Source organism: Protopterus annectens, chromosome 14.part0, assembly GCF_019279795.1.
Source record: "Protopterus annectens isolate FY-2018-M chromosome 14.part0, PAN1.0, whole genome shotgun sequence".
Lineage (NCBI taxonomy): Eukaryota > Metazoa > Chordata > Ceratodontiformes > Protopteridae > Protopterus > Protopterus annectens.
This window is the reverse complement of record NC_056748.1, coordinates 1,019,498,565-1,019,514,605: the sequence shown is the minus strand read 5'-3', so window position 1 is coordinate 1,019,514,605 and position 16,041 is coordinate 1,019,498,565.

Here is a 16,041-nt window from a genome sequence, read left to right as displayed (position 1 = left end):
TTATCATATTCCACCAAACACTAAATGGTACTCTTATCTTGAACACTACCCTTCTTAAACTTACATCTATAATATATACACTTTGGTTTAATACATCATTTTATCCTCTGGTTAAAAAGTCCTCTGGTGAAATGGAGCTACTTAGACAGTCATTATCCATTACTGGCTTGAGAAATCATCTCAGCATATGCAAAATGTAAAAATGTAACTTTAAAAAACAAGTAAAAGCATTGTATTTGTTTTTCACACACACACACACACACACACACACACACACATATATATATATATATATATATATATATATAAAATATATAAAACTATAGCTAGATTTATTGAAAACATAATGTAATAACTGAATTCAGCGTATGCAAAATGTAGCTTTAAAAAACAAATAAAAGCATTTTATTTGTTTTACACACACATACATATCTATTTATCTATATAGCTATGTAAATATAGACAAATATATATCTATATCTATCTATCTATCTATATATATATATATATATATATATATATATATATATATATATATATATATATATATATATATATATATATATATATATATATATATAGGTCTATTTTACATGATCGACAACTCAAATGTTCAACTTTCATATGGCCGAGACCATATGATCGAATATTTGAAACATCTACCGTGTAAACTAAACACCATAACACACAAAAAAAAAACTAACATGGTTTAGCAGGGGGGCAAGCTCTCATGCACCACCCATACCCCCCCCCGCTACTTAAATATACCAACTCCAAGATTGCACTACATTGCGGTAATGGGAAATCTTCCCGTTCCGCACTGTATGGAGATCTCCATTCAGATCAGTCAAGCTTTTAAAAGTTCGATCATATGGTCTCGGCCATATGAAAGTCGAACTTTTCAAAGTTCGACCAACTGAAGGGGACCCATACATATATATATATATATATATATATATATATATATATATATATATATATATATATATATATATATATATACAATATATAAAACTATCGATAGATTTATTGATAACACCATAATGTAATAATTTAATTTGTCGTAACTGACAATTTAATTTCAATTTGTCTATAAACATATTTGCATACTAAATAGAAAACGTACATGAAAACCAATATATCTCTAACAGTTTATGTACTGTAGTTAATATTACCCCCTTTCCTACTGAAAAGGCTTACCTCTGTACAACAAAGTATTCCACAGGATTACTGTAGTGCTATGAGACGTTTTCTTGGCTCATCTGATAGGATTACTCCTTTGCTATATCTCTGGCCTAAGATTACCAACATCCTGCTTAAAACATTCATAATATATGACTTACGGTGCTCTAGTACATTATTTTGTACTATGTTATAATGGTAGCAATTTGCTACAGCTTTCAATAGCTCTAACATAGTAAAGTAATTTCTTATTTTGTGATGTGTTCCTCTTTTCTTCATCTATTACAGATTCAGTTCTGTCAGAAAAGTTACAGCTTCCATCCAGCCTTTTCATAACATTATAAATTACGAGTTGAAACATGAGTTTTCCTGGTATTATTTCATCTGTCATCATACTAATGACCTTCTTCTGCTCTGAATATACAATATTTCTTATTATTCTCATTCACATGTTGCAGTGAAAGCAAAGCCCAGATTGTTACAGGTGATTTACTCCCAGAGATTTAAAATTATTTAGCAGTCTAAAACACAGCACTGAATCAAGTGCTTTTCTGAAATCCACACTGCCTATTCAGGGTGTAGAGACTCAGAAGAAAGAGTCTGTATATTGTTATTTGAGTAAGTATAAGTGAAATGACATCAGTTTCCGTAATTGCTAAATAGAAAATTGTTGGTTTGCATAGCTGCCACAGCTGAAGCTAGATGTAGTTCCTCACTCTGCTAGTCATGGTACATACATGTTATAAATTAAACCAGATCCATATAATTGAATGTCAAAGATAACATTTCAGCACCTGATTTGATCTTAGATGGCGTGCTGCTAGTCGATGCCTGCACAGGCTCCTACAAGGTGGCTGAAGTGTGTATAAAACATAGGCTGGGATTCTTAGACAAGTGCGTTATCATTTCATGAAGGTCACTCCACAAAAAGCCACGCACTTAGTAGGACAAGTATGAAGCATTGAATACTGCCAGGTGTGAAGCAAAGAACTACAAAATTAAAAAATGGGATTGTGATCAAGGGATAAACACCATTAGTCTGCTGTACAAGAGTACTAAATCACATGCATGTCCAAAGCAATGGATGTCAGAGGCAAGACATAGAGGTGTGGTTTATTAATGCGTCACCACCCATGCAATGCAGAGCAAGAACTGCATGTACCACCCATATGGCACAAAACTGTTACCATTGGGACCAACAGATACATCACTGCAAGTGTGCACAGCAAAGTGGCAACCCTGTTTATCATACAAATAGGAAGGAGAAGGAGGTAAATAAAGAGTCAGACAGAAGCACAGAACACTGACCATAAGGTATGAAATGCGTGATGGTGATGGGTAATGTTTTTTTTTTTTTTTGAGTCGGGGTGGTTCTCTTTTTTAAGTATTACAGCAGATGGGTAGATACAGAAAGTATTGCAGCATTATTGTTGATGGGTTAGTATGAGAAGGGGAGCTAATAACAGCAGACAGATAGAGACCACAGGTACATACAGATGGGGGTATAAACCCATGACCTGGGGAGGATAGTGGATGGACATATTCATGTGAAGGTTAGAAAATGGTGACAGGGAGAGCTGGACAATGAGCAAAGCATGGATAATGACAAAAAGGGACGGAGGGAAAACACAGAAGTCTGGAGAATGTGGGGTTCTCACATGACTGGATGCCATGCTGGCTCAGATCAGTCCACCTTCTGGAGAGTTTAATCTTCACCTTCTCCAGAAATGCAGTCACAGAGGGCTCTACAGACTCACTGCAGGTCGCTTCCAGCAAAGGCATCACACTGTCTATGTAGGGTGGCCACTGGTGAACCAGCATCTGAAGAACTGGCTGGAGCAGACTGAAGTGACAGTGGCTCACCTCCTTCCCTTCCATAACTGGATCTGCAGAAGGATGACAGAATTAAAAAAGTGACCAAACATATATGCTATAAGGAAAACTGCAGATGGTTAGTGGAGTGCCATGGATATCATAGACAATCTGCTGATGGGATTGTTCTCACACCTTGTGTAGTACCAAACCATGTTCACCTGCCACTGCTGTAGTGCTGGAAAACAATGCATGAACTCTTTAATTATATGTATACAGTAGTTAAGAATGTATAAGACAATACTGCTGAAAAGAATGCTTTGGGAACATTTCAGGTTCCCTGTCCCAAACATATGTTGCCCATTTGTGAAGAAATTCAGGGTAGCATCATTTCAAGTCACTGTACCTATGTTGGCATAGCCTACAGGAATATGCAGTGCCAGCTCATGCCAGGCATCGGCCTTCCACAATGGGCCATCATGACTGCCCAGCAGATGCTCATTGAAGTTTTTGAACAAGAAGAGTAGGAAAAACATGGTCTTCCTTCCTCCACCAACCTGGAGCTGCTTATTCACCAGAGATAGAAGTAGTCATGGCTTCTTAACCAGGTCCATTAGAAGAGCAAAATGTTAGCCCTGTGATCACATGTCATGTAACACAGCACTACCCAGCAGTGTTAGGACAGAGCTGTAGTATTGCACCATGGTGCTATGGGCATATATATGCCATTTACATGAGCATAAAGGTTGCATGCGTTGTGCTCTTTATTATGTGCCTGGCTAGAGCCAACACATATAAGTAGTATAGTGCCACAGGTGGCGATTCACAGACAGTATCATCAACTGGCTTCATTTCCATAACTGTCACGTCAGCTGGCTCTTGTTAGCATTATATAAAGTTGTGTCACCATTTTGTACAAAACTGCTTTTAATTGTACAACATTGACATGGGGAATTTCAGTAAATATTCTGCAGATATGGAATTTCTGACAGCTGAAGAACATTCTTTTAATGGATGATGGTGAGAGTGAAGCAGATGCCCCAATGTATATATAACTGAGAACCCAAGACACTGACGTGATACTGTACCATCTGCCTATGCCTGTGGCATTCAAACTGTGATGACAGAAAACAATGGGAAGGTTATGCCACAATGGATGTGTGGATCTAGGGCCACACATTGTGGTATGACTACAATAATCAAATAGGAGGGAAACTGTAGAAAACACAACTTCATCAGATAAAAAGGTGCATAAAGACAGAAGACTGTGGCCATATGTGTGTGCATTCCAGAGTGTACCAGACAAACCCATTGGTTGACATGTTTTGCCTAACAAATTCACAGGTGCTGGTGTGCTCACCAAAGAAATGCAATCCCTTGTAAAGTTCACTAGCTAGGAGATTAAGGTGCCACTGTAAGTCATCTGCACACATAGCATGGATTTCCTGGGTAAAGGTGCTGCAAGAAGGCATTGTCAGGTGGGTAACCGTAATAGGTCTCTACAACTGCTGTAGAGAAGGTTTAATGACATCATACTCTATGCAAAGAAAAATCCACAGAACAATGCAATACACAAGACCATCACATGGTGTGGACAATCAACAGTGAAATGCTCCCTGAGTTCAAAATATCTTGCACCAACTGAGGGGTGCAGCCTCTTATGCCTGGAGATAGCTTAGGTAAGTGAATTGAGGAGGACCCAGCCACCTGTGTGTCAGTAGTGGAAGAAACTGGTTAGTAATGCCCACTATATTAGAAGACAGTATAACACAATCCACTTCATGTTTGAAGGGAAGAACAGACCAGGGCTCCCTATATAAAAAATCCTTCCAGGCAGCACTGGAGTGCAGCTGCAGCAACATACATAACAATGTATGTCTATCAATGAATGATATAGCTGCATTTTCATGTGTAACAGTATGCATGCCATAGGGATTACAAAAGCATATGTGTGCGGTCTGACAATGGTATTGTGTGTTCATCTTCTCATAACATCCAACACAACAGGATAAATGTAGGGCTGATAAGAACAGGGCAACTGTGGCTGATGATGATAATGCAACATGCAAGTGGATTAACTCAATGGCATATTGGCACAGTTTGTGATACTATGAGGGATGTAACATCCACATGCACCATTACTGATATCCCTGATGAGATCCAGACTAAGTAAATGTTCCACTAGTGCATGACAGGCATCCTGTACCTGGCAGTCCCTCACAGATCACACAGTATCTGAAATGTATACCACTTCTATAACTCACATGTCCTTTACAGGGGAGAGACAAAAAGGGTGGTACCTCCAAGTCTGCAGGTCTACCCTGATATGACTATGGCTCTCAGCATTTACCACCAGATGTGCTGGTCATTGATCAAGGGACAGAGGTCAGCTACCCACAGGACTGTGGCGATGATGAGTGTGATGCATGGCTTATAGGGAAAACATGCACAAACTGCACAGTAGCATGGAATATAGGGACATAGAGTACATAGTTTAGCTGAGATTGTTTGATGTGAATATTTATTTATTTATTTATTTCGGTTTGATTACCGGGGGAGTCCACTGGGCCAGAAAGTGCCCATTTTCAGTGGAGGCCCGGGGAGAAAAGCTCCATAAGCAATATGATACAATAGAGGTTACATAATGTTGAAAAAAAAAAGTTACAATTTTAACATTTATACAGTAAGAAAAGCAAATGAATAAAAATATACTTCTAAAACACAGTTGAAGATAGTAGAGAGCACAATTTACAGGAGTTTTCATTCAGGGCAGCAGCCCGGGGAGAAAAGCTCCATAAGCAATATGATACAATAAAGGTTACATAATGTTGAAATTATAAAATTCATACAGTAAGAAAAGCAAATGCATAAAAAATATATACTTTTAAAACACAGTTAAAGATAGTAGAGAACATAATTTACAGGAGTTTTCATTGAGGGCAGCAGGATTCAACTGTCTATACTACAAGGCTCTGAGGTTACATGTTATTTACAATATTTGCATACTTGGAGTCAAGAGAGATATTTCTCAAACAGAGAGTGTAGCTTAGGTTTGATTTAGGAGAACAGAAAAATATTTGTTTGAGGGAGCATGGAGAAAGGAGTATAGAGAGCTCAAAGGAGAAAATTTCCTAGAATTTATGTAGGGTGAGAGCAGGAACATTTCCGTTTAGAAGACAGGTAAGAGAAAAGTTTGGACTTGAAGGAGTCAGAGTTTGGTATGGTCCTAAGTAAAGGAGGTAGGGAGTTCCATTTTTTGCCTAGAGAGAAAGAGAGAAGGAGCTGGCCTGCAGGACGTTTGGGTTTGTGGACAGATATTAAATTTTGGTGTTTAGATCTCAGAGATCTATTTGGGATGTATGGGGGAAGGATGTTTGTTAAGGCTGGGCATTTATCTGGGTAGAAAATTAATTTGTGAGCGGAAGTTAGTTGGAGATAATCTAGGTGGTTAGAGAGTTCTAGCCAGTTCAGAGATTGTAGGGAAAGGCAGTGGTGAGTAGAGTTTTTAGATTTAGTTGCAAATTTAGAGATCTTATTATAGCAAGTTTCAAGTTTGGATGTGTTAGAGGAAGACAGGTTAGTTAGTAGAGGGGCTCCATATAGTAAAGAAGGTAGAAGGTAAGTAGTTGCTAAGGTGTGCCTGGAGGAATTGGAAAGAAAGCGGTGATTCCTATAAAGCATACCCAACTTTTGATGGGTTTTCTTTATGTTTTGTTGTATGTGGGTATCGAATTTAAGGTGTTCATCTATTGTAATGCCGAGGAGTTTTGCAGAAGGGACCACTTCTATAGCAGAGTTGGTTTGACTTAGGACTTTGAAGGCATTTTTGTCAAAAGAGAAAGCCCTGGAGGGGGGGAAAAGAAGTATTTTAGATTTATTGGAGTTGAGAGAGAGATGGTTTTGGTGCATCCAGTTCTCAGTAGTAGAGAAAGCTATTTGAGTTTTAGTTAGAAGTTCAGGAAGGTTAGAGGCGGTACAGACTAAGGTGGAGTCATCAGCGTATTGGATAACTGTTGCATCAGGAATGACAGAGTGAAGGTTATTTATAAAAATGTTGAAAAGCAAGGGACCAAGGATAGATCCTTGTGGAACACCGGTGGGAGTTGGTAAGAAGGAGGAGGTAGAGTTCTTCCATCTGACGGCTTGAGATCTGTCGGATAGGTAACTGGAGAACCAGGAAAGGGTATCTTGGGAGAGATGAAGGTTAGACAGATGAAAGAGAAGGTGTTTGTGGGAGAAGGTATCGAAAGTTTTAGAGAGATCTAGGAGTACTGTGGATACTAGTAGTCCAGAATCTCGGGCTCGATTTACAGTTTCTAAGAAGGATAGTAAGGCAGTAATGGTGCTGTGGCCGGGGTGGAAACCGTGTTGGGTGGGTGTTAGGAGATGATTCTGAGTTAAGTAAGGCATAAGGTGGTGGTGGACACATTTTTCTAGAATTTTTGATATTGGTGAAAGTAGGGCATTGGGGCGGAAATTGGAGATATCAGTGTTTTTGCCTCCTTTGTGAAGAGGTAGAATGTAGGCTGAATGCCAAAGTTTGGGAACATAAGACTCTTTTAAGGATCCAAAGTAAAGCAGGAGGTAAAAAGTAAAACCAATAATCAAAAACCAACTACCACAGTCACCGAACACAAATGAATCCAAGTCCAGGAGGAAAAGTAGACGCTTTAATGTTTCACAAACTCAGTAACAACAGAAAACAGTAATGCAATCAACCCCACGTTTTCGTCTTCAACTTTATCAGCTATGATAACAGTCATAAAACACTTCCATTTAATACTTCCAGTCTCAAACATCAGTTCAAAAGAACCAATCAACTTCACGTGCCTTAATTGTTTCTGAAAGAAACATGTTTAAATACATTACACGTAAAAGGCAGTTGACAGAGACATAAATAATCAATAAATATAAAAATCATAAAAGGCTAAACAGTCTTTAATTGTGCTGAAAAAAATTCTTTTTTAAAAATATATAAAAAACCATAAAATATTGTACAATTAACTAATGTCAAGTCTGTAATACCTACAATGAAGGTGCTATTAGTATGATATATAGCACCATCTAGTGGTATTTCTAAAAAGTGAGCCCTTAAAGATATATTTTTTCTTCTTCAGTAAAAATAATAAAATAAAATAGTAAAATAAAACTATTTTGTTATTGTATTATTATATAGTTTATATTACTTGACTGAATGACCACTAACCAAAGTGTAGCCATAACCCAAAACCATATAGATTTAAAGCTTTGCAGCTCTTAATTTTAGAACTGGTGCTAAAGAAACCATATCATTGAGCCCCACATTTCTACTTGCATCCAACACCACTTGCCAGTATAATTCACGGTATTCTATAAGGGTTTCCCACATACCTCCCCTAGGGTTCGTGGGTACTACTTCCAATACAAAGAATTGATATCTCATGGTTCCACATTTCAGAGCATGTTTACATAATGCGTTTTTTTCATTCTTAACTCTAATATCGTATACATGCTCATAAATCCTCTGCTTGAGCTTTGTTTCACTTTTCCCTATATAGAATGTTACACATTTTTTACAACTGGCAATGTAAATTATACCTTTGGTGTCACAGTTTACAAAAGTGTTCAGCATAAGCTTTTTACCCCTGGCTTGCAGGTAGAAATAATCGCCACAAGCCAAGTATGTACAATAACTACATCTGCCACACTTGAATAGCCCTTTCTTTGATTTGTTGTTCTTGTTCCTGACCCCAGAATTAGAACCATTTTCCAGTATATTCTTGATGGTCTTACCCTTTCCATAGGTAAAACTTAGTTCTTTTTCAAAGATATAGTCTAAGTCAGATATGGCAGAAAAGTTGTTCCACTCTCTCATAAAAATCTTCCTAATGAATGCTGACTGTCCATCAAAAGTAGTAACAAGACCTGTCCCAAATTGATCAATAGTCCGCTTCCCTAATGTTTCTGATGTAGTAGTGATAGCCTTTCCTAGTATAGGGGCAAAATAATCCTTTCTCTTGAGATTAACTTCCTCAAAAATATTATTGAATAATTCAAGTGGATATCCTCTGTTGAGAAATAATCCCTTAAGATAATTAACCTCTTCCAAAAATATTTGGTTGTCAGATGTCATCCTACTTAAACGCACTAGCTGTCCCTTCACTACACCCTTCTTTTGATGGAGTGGATGACAACTAGTGTAGTGTAGGTACGAGTTGGAAAATGTATCCTTTCTATGCACCCGTGATGTAAATGCACCATCCAATTTACCTACACAGACATCCAAATATCTCATTTCCTGATGATCAAAATGTTGTGTAAACTTCAAAAAACTTGTAGTGGTGTTGACATAGTTGTATAGTTTGAGAAAATCTTCCTCGTCTCCACCCCAGAGAAAACACAAATCATCAAGGAATCTGGTGTACAAGGCCCATTGATTACAAAAGGAGGAATTAAGTAAACATTTATTCTCCCAATATGCCATAATTATATTAGCATAACTTGGAGCACAGTGGGCCCCCATGGCTACACCTTTTTCCTGTTTGAAATACTCACCCTGAAAATATAAGAAATTGTTCTTTAATACAACCTCCATCAGGGTGAGTATATTCCTAAAATCTTTTTGCTCAATCCTCTGACTGTCAATTAACATCTCCTCAAACCAAAGTAAACCCACCTCGTGTGGAATACATCCAAATAAATCTATAACGTCCATAGTACCAAAAGAAAGATTCTCGGAAAATATCGAAGGTTGCAATTTCCTTAGAAAGTCCCAGGAATCCTTTAAAATGTGTTTGATGCCTTCTAAAACACTTTTAACTTTTTGGTCCACAAACTTCGCTAAAGGTGCAGTCATGGAACCTTCAGCTGATACAATAGGCCTTAATGGTGGATCAACACTGTCTTTGTGTACCTTGGGAATGCCAAAGATACAAGGTATTCTTGGTTTCTCCACATTGAGGTACTTGTATGTATCACTATCTATTGAACCATCCAAAAACATGTCATATAACAAGGTTTGTATCTTTCTATGGGCAATGTTGATTTCGTTTAGACACCCTTGAATATTTGTCCGTGTCATTAAGTAAGTTCATCATTTTACCTTCATATAAAATTGATTCCATCACTACCACTCCCCCACCTTTGTCAGGTTTCATAACTCTCAAGCTATGATTATTACCGATTTCTTTTAATGTACTCCTTTCTACCGATGTTAAGTTGGAGTGTGTGCATTTACCCATGACACTTTCTCTTATTTCATTTTCCACTTTCAACTCAAAATTTCTGAGTTGAGGGTGTATGGGTGGATTAAAGGTGCTTCTACGCCTTAAATTGCCTATGTCCAGGTCCCGTGTTTTACCTTTAAAAAATAGTTCCAGATTTTTCTTTCTTATAAACAATTTTATGTCTACCAAAAGTCTAAAAATGTCTGTTTTTTGTCTAGGGATAAAAGTAAATCCCTTAGAAAACAAATCAAACCAAGTTTTATCAACCTTAACACTTGAATAATTAAAAATGTTAAAATCATTATAAGTCCAGGTACACATGACATTAGAAATAGCATCAGTTACTACCAAGCTTGATCCCTTCTCACAAAGGGCTTCCACCCTCTGCCCCTGTAGTTTTTTGAATTGTACACAACTCTTTCCTGATTCATTAACCTTTCAGATCTTCTTAGGGGAGGGAAAACCTCAGTATCTAAAACCTGTTCTGTGTTTTCCTCATTGGACCATCCCAACTCATCATTATGCTCCCTAGCCCAATTGCCAAAGCCTTTCCTGGCCGGGGTTTTGGGTTTTGGGTAATGTGTTTTGTTTTTGTATTCTTCCAAATCCCTTTATGTAAACATGCTCTGAAATGTGGAACCATGGGATATCAATTCTTTGTATTGGAAGTAGTACCCACGAACCCTAGGGGAGGTATGTGGGAAACCCTTATAGAATACCGTGAATTAAACTGGCAAGTGGTGTTGGATGCAAATAGAAATGTGGGGCTCAATGATATGGTTTCTTTAGCACCAGTTCTAAAATTAAGAGCTGCAAAACTTTAAATCTATATGGTTTTGGGTTATGGCTACACTTTGGTTAGTGGTCATTCAGTCAAGTAATATAAACTATACAATAATACAATAACAAAATAGTTTTATTTTACTTTTTTATTTTATTATTTTTACTGAAGAAGAAAAAAATATATATTTAAGGGCTCACTTTTTAGAAATACCACTAGATGGTGCTATATATCATACTAATAGCACCTTCATTGTAGGTATTACAGACTTGACATTAGTTAATTGTACAATATTTTATGTTTTTTTATATATTTTTAAAAAAGAATTTTTTTCAGCACAATTAAAGACTGTTTAGCCTTTTATGATTTTTATATTTATTGATTATTTATGTCTCTGTCAACTGCCTTTTACGTGTAATGTATTTAAACATGTTTCTTTCAGAAACAATTAAGGCACGTGAAGTTGATTGGTTCTTTTGAACTGATGTTTGAGACTGGAAGTATTAAATGGAAGTGTTTTATGACTGTTATCATAGCTGATAAAGTTGAAGACGAAAACATGGGGTTGATTGCGTTACTGTTTTCTGTTGTTACTGAGTTTGTGAAACATTAAAGCGTCTACTTTTCCTCCTGGACTTGGATTCATTTGTGTTCGGTGACTGTGGTGGTTGGTTTTTGATTATTGGTGTTACTCTTTTAAGGATCTGTTAATTAGAATGGAGATTGGGAGAGCAATACCTTTAGCAGCACATCTGAGGAAGGAGGAACGTAAATTGTCAGGGGCATTGGAGCATGGCTTTAGTTTGGATAGGAGCCTTTTTATAAAAGTGGTTGAAACAGGTTTGAGCTGGAAATTGAGTGGACAGTTACTAGGAGTGTTAGGTGTTGGGGAAGGGGAATTGGATGGATTATTGTTTGGGAAAGATTTGGTTAGCAAAGTTATGGATTCTGTAAAGAAAGTGTTGAATTGAGAGCTTAGTTCCATGTCAGTTATACTAGGGTCAGGGCAGGGATTATTCCTGGACCCTGTATGGAGTAGGGAATTAACTGTTTTCCAGAATTGTTTTGGGTTCTTGTTAATGTCAGACTGAAATTTATTGTAGTAGTTTTTTTTTGTCTAAGGTAATAAGTTTTTTTACTTGGTTGCGTAGTTGGGTGTATTGGAGCAAGGTAGGAGACATTTTATTTTTCTGGTAAAGCTTCCAGGATTTATCCCTAAGATGCATGTTACATTTTGTTTCTTTGGACAGCCAAGGAGCAGAATTAGCTTTGACTCGTTTGTTTCTAGGAGGGGCTTGGGAGTTGAGAGTATTTAGGAAGACAGAGTTAAAGTGTTCTACAGCATTGTCAAGGGGAGGAGTATTTAGTATTTGCCAGTTTATATGTTTAAAAGTGTCTGAGAAAATAGTGGGGTTGAAGTTGCTAAGATTACGAGTGTGTAATCCATATATGCCTCTATATATTCTGTGATTGTGGAAAGGTCCAACATTTAAGGCAGATGAGTGCAGGATATGCCAGCCTAGACTACACAGACAGTTGGTAATACAACATCAGTGTCAAATGTGGATATACAGCCTGCTACCATTGGCCATGGAAATCCTCCAGGTTGTGGGAGGGGCTATTCCTCTGGCTCAACATCTGTGATGCCTCATCAGTCTACTCATGTACAGTCCTATAATTCTGCCCCTTCTCTGTCATCTGTGGGAACATAACCTGCTAGTCATGGGCATAGGCATCATCCAGCTCATAGGGCTCAACACATGGGACACCCCAATCAGGGTGCAAGCACACAGACCCTGAGCTCTACTCTTCATTGCCAATGACTGTATTGAGCTCTGACACCACAACCCAACTCAATGGACACGACTGGCAGTCATAATGTGCTATCACAGCTGCACCACTGAAGGCTGTGATCCCTGCCCCCCACAATCACCCTCCCAAAGTACTTGACAGCCATATTCACCTTCAACGACCCTACCTCATATTACAGCACTGCAGTCTCATCTATCCATCCTTCCATACAAATGATGATTATGGTGTCCTACCCACTCCATAAAGTGATATATAATGCACAGTATGGTAAGTCCATGCGCTGCCCTGCACAGAGTAGGCATGATACCATATGCATAATTTCACTGTACCATTTCTGGTCCATAGTTGTAGACCACAGCTGTAATGCAATGCACCCATCTCTTCCTTGACTAGGATACGGATCGCCCTTGACTCTCCACCCTGCCCTCCTGCTGCTCCAGCTGTTTGCACAATGGCATGAAGTTCATCATGGCTCACAATATAAATATCTTTCTTCGGATGCCTGGACTATATTGCAGTATGAGGTGTCTAGGCATTGGAAACATTCTTTCGGTAGTTTAAATACATGCTACATAATATGTAATATTTCCACTTGGGTTGTGCTATAGGCAATTTCCTTCATGGCCTTGGAGATGTGTGTAAGGGTCATCAACCAGGGCTCTAGAACATTTCTAGCATCACCTGCGTATTATATGATGTCTTCTCACTTCTTGAATTTTGCCTGTGTGTATAGACCTGTATATCAGTCAATATGTGTGCATCTATCAACCAAATGATTCCCTCACAGGAATCATTAGCCTAGGTCTGATATGTGCCAAATGTGTGAAGAATGAGGACTTCTGGGTGGTGCACAAACACATTCTAAATAATGCCTTGTGCATTACAGACTACCTACCAGTTCATGAAGTGGATGCTCTTCTTGCTGATGCATCACAGGCTTTCTGGACCAGGCCGGGGCCTTGATAGCACCATGTGTGTAATCAGTGTCTCCTAGGACCTCAGGAAAATTGGCTATGTCACAAAAGGCCCGCAAGTGTTGGTTCTCACTAGTCATGTCCTGGGGAATCAAATATGTTCATCCACATATTGTTACATTACACTGAGGAAATGCTTAAGGATTCATGAAACTGATGTCTGTGATATCCTTAATACATCCCTCATAAACATACCTTCATTAGTATACATGGACAGACATTAAGATATTGACATTAATAATTGCACATACATTTCCTAATTAGATTGCATTCATATGACCATCACACTGTCATTGCCATTGCAGTAAATGCCCTAGAATATGTTTCCGGAACTGAATACTTAGAACAGCGACTAGTGTAATAGTATAACTTGATAAGATGGTTCCATATAGACTCTTTTCCAAATGTTGGGTTTCATGAAGGCGATAAGGATACTTTCAGGTTTGGATTGCTTCAGACTTAGGAAAACAGCTACAACTTCTTTGCAGCACACTGTAATAAGAATATAATATGTACTTGTTCAGTGATGATACCACTGAAGAAACTTCAGCGAGGCAAGCATTTCTATACCATGTTAACATCTGAGGACACAAGGCGCTAGCTGACTTGAACTGCTCAATGGGGGTCATTGGGAGGGTACCTTATCAAATGGACCAATGGTGTTTTGAAAGGATTAAAGGATCTGCATGGTGAAGAGACATAATTCAACACTGAGAAAACAAATACTGCATGCAAAGCTGGTGGAAATATAAACTGAGTTAATAGAGGATATTTTCAGTATGTGATGCATGAGAGGATTTCCAAGGAATGATAGGAGATTGATATCATTCTTATTAATTAAATTTGATAAAGGAGGTACATGACAACTAGTCAACATCATGTTGTCACTGAAGACAATAATGTAAATTATGTTGCAGATCAGACTTGAGGGTCTTTTTGCTATCTAATGGATGGCAAAATGAAAACTAGTGTCGTTTCAGAGAGTAGCTCTTACCAGTATAATTCAGTTCAGTCATTTAATTGGATCATTTCCCTGTTCTGTTCTCACCCTCATTTCTGTCTTTCTTTCTTTTTTTTTTAATTTTGACACTCGTGGTTATGCCTCTTGCACTGGGCTCAGTTGTGGAGTGCATTTGACAGGAAGCATGTTTACTTTCTCTGTCCACTGATATCATCTTTACGTGGCCTATTAGTCCATTCATTTCTCTCAAGGCAAAAGCCTTTCCCATCCCACTTGTGCCTGAAAGTTGAGAGCAAATTGCACAGACAGTATTCTGGTAGTCAACAGGGCTTTTTTCCTGTTATGGCCTTATCCACATCCTCTGGTGGTGATGTGAATGTTCTTATCACTGTGGAAGTCTCAACCATGCCATCCCCCAATGTGTGCATGTTCCAACACATACTCTACAGAGGGTTACCATCACCAACTTGACTAGATCAAGATCGGTCTATGGACCTAATTTTTATCTGCAGGTCTCTGTGTACATGCTGGTGATTGACTGACTGTAACCACCAATCTTTCCCCATGGAATGGGCAAGCCAACATTAACCAGTCACTTTCACCCCCACACATCTGGCTCTTCCACTGCATGAGCTGTTAGTTGAACTTGGATCATGCTGGGCCTCAGTCAGGGCTACATCTCTGTACGACATTGAACCAGGGTATTCAGTTCCAATTTTAATGTCATTATAGAAATTGTCATGAAGGACTAATATACCTTGGTAATTCTGTGCATCTGTAAATTAATGCATATGCCAAAATCAGGTATATGTTGAAATTCTGAACACTGTAACTGCTTTTTTAGAACAGTGAAAATATAAGCATGAATGAGATGGAATAAATGCTAAATAAGAAGTTGTACATTGGCATACAGTGGTCTCAGAGTTAGCATATATAATTAACAATAGTGTGGCGACATATACCCATATATTAGAGTTATAATTCCATACCAGTGAATTTTGAAATATTTATATTTTCCATTTAATTGCAGTTTTATTTTTGCAAAGTTAATTTTTCATTGTTTTCTGATAGGAATACCAGTATATTGTATTGTATGCACTCTGACTTCTGTATAAAACTCGATTGATATGGTTGAAAATATGTAGTGCTGGACTACATGTGAATCTACTGTGTCACACACATTTGATTTCTGCTTGTTTCACAATTGACAAAGTTCTGCAAAAAAGAACAATGCAAAATAAACTCTCTGCCTCCCCTGCTTTAAGCTACTGTAGATTTTATTGCTCTTGTAATGCAGATTTCTACCAAAAGGAA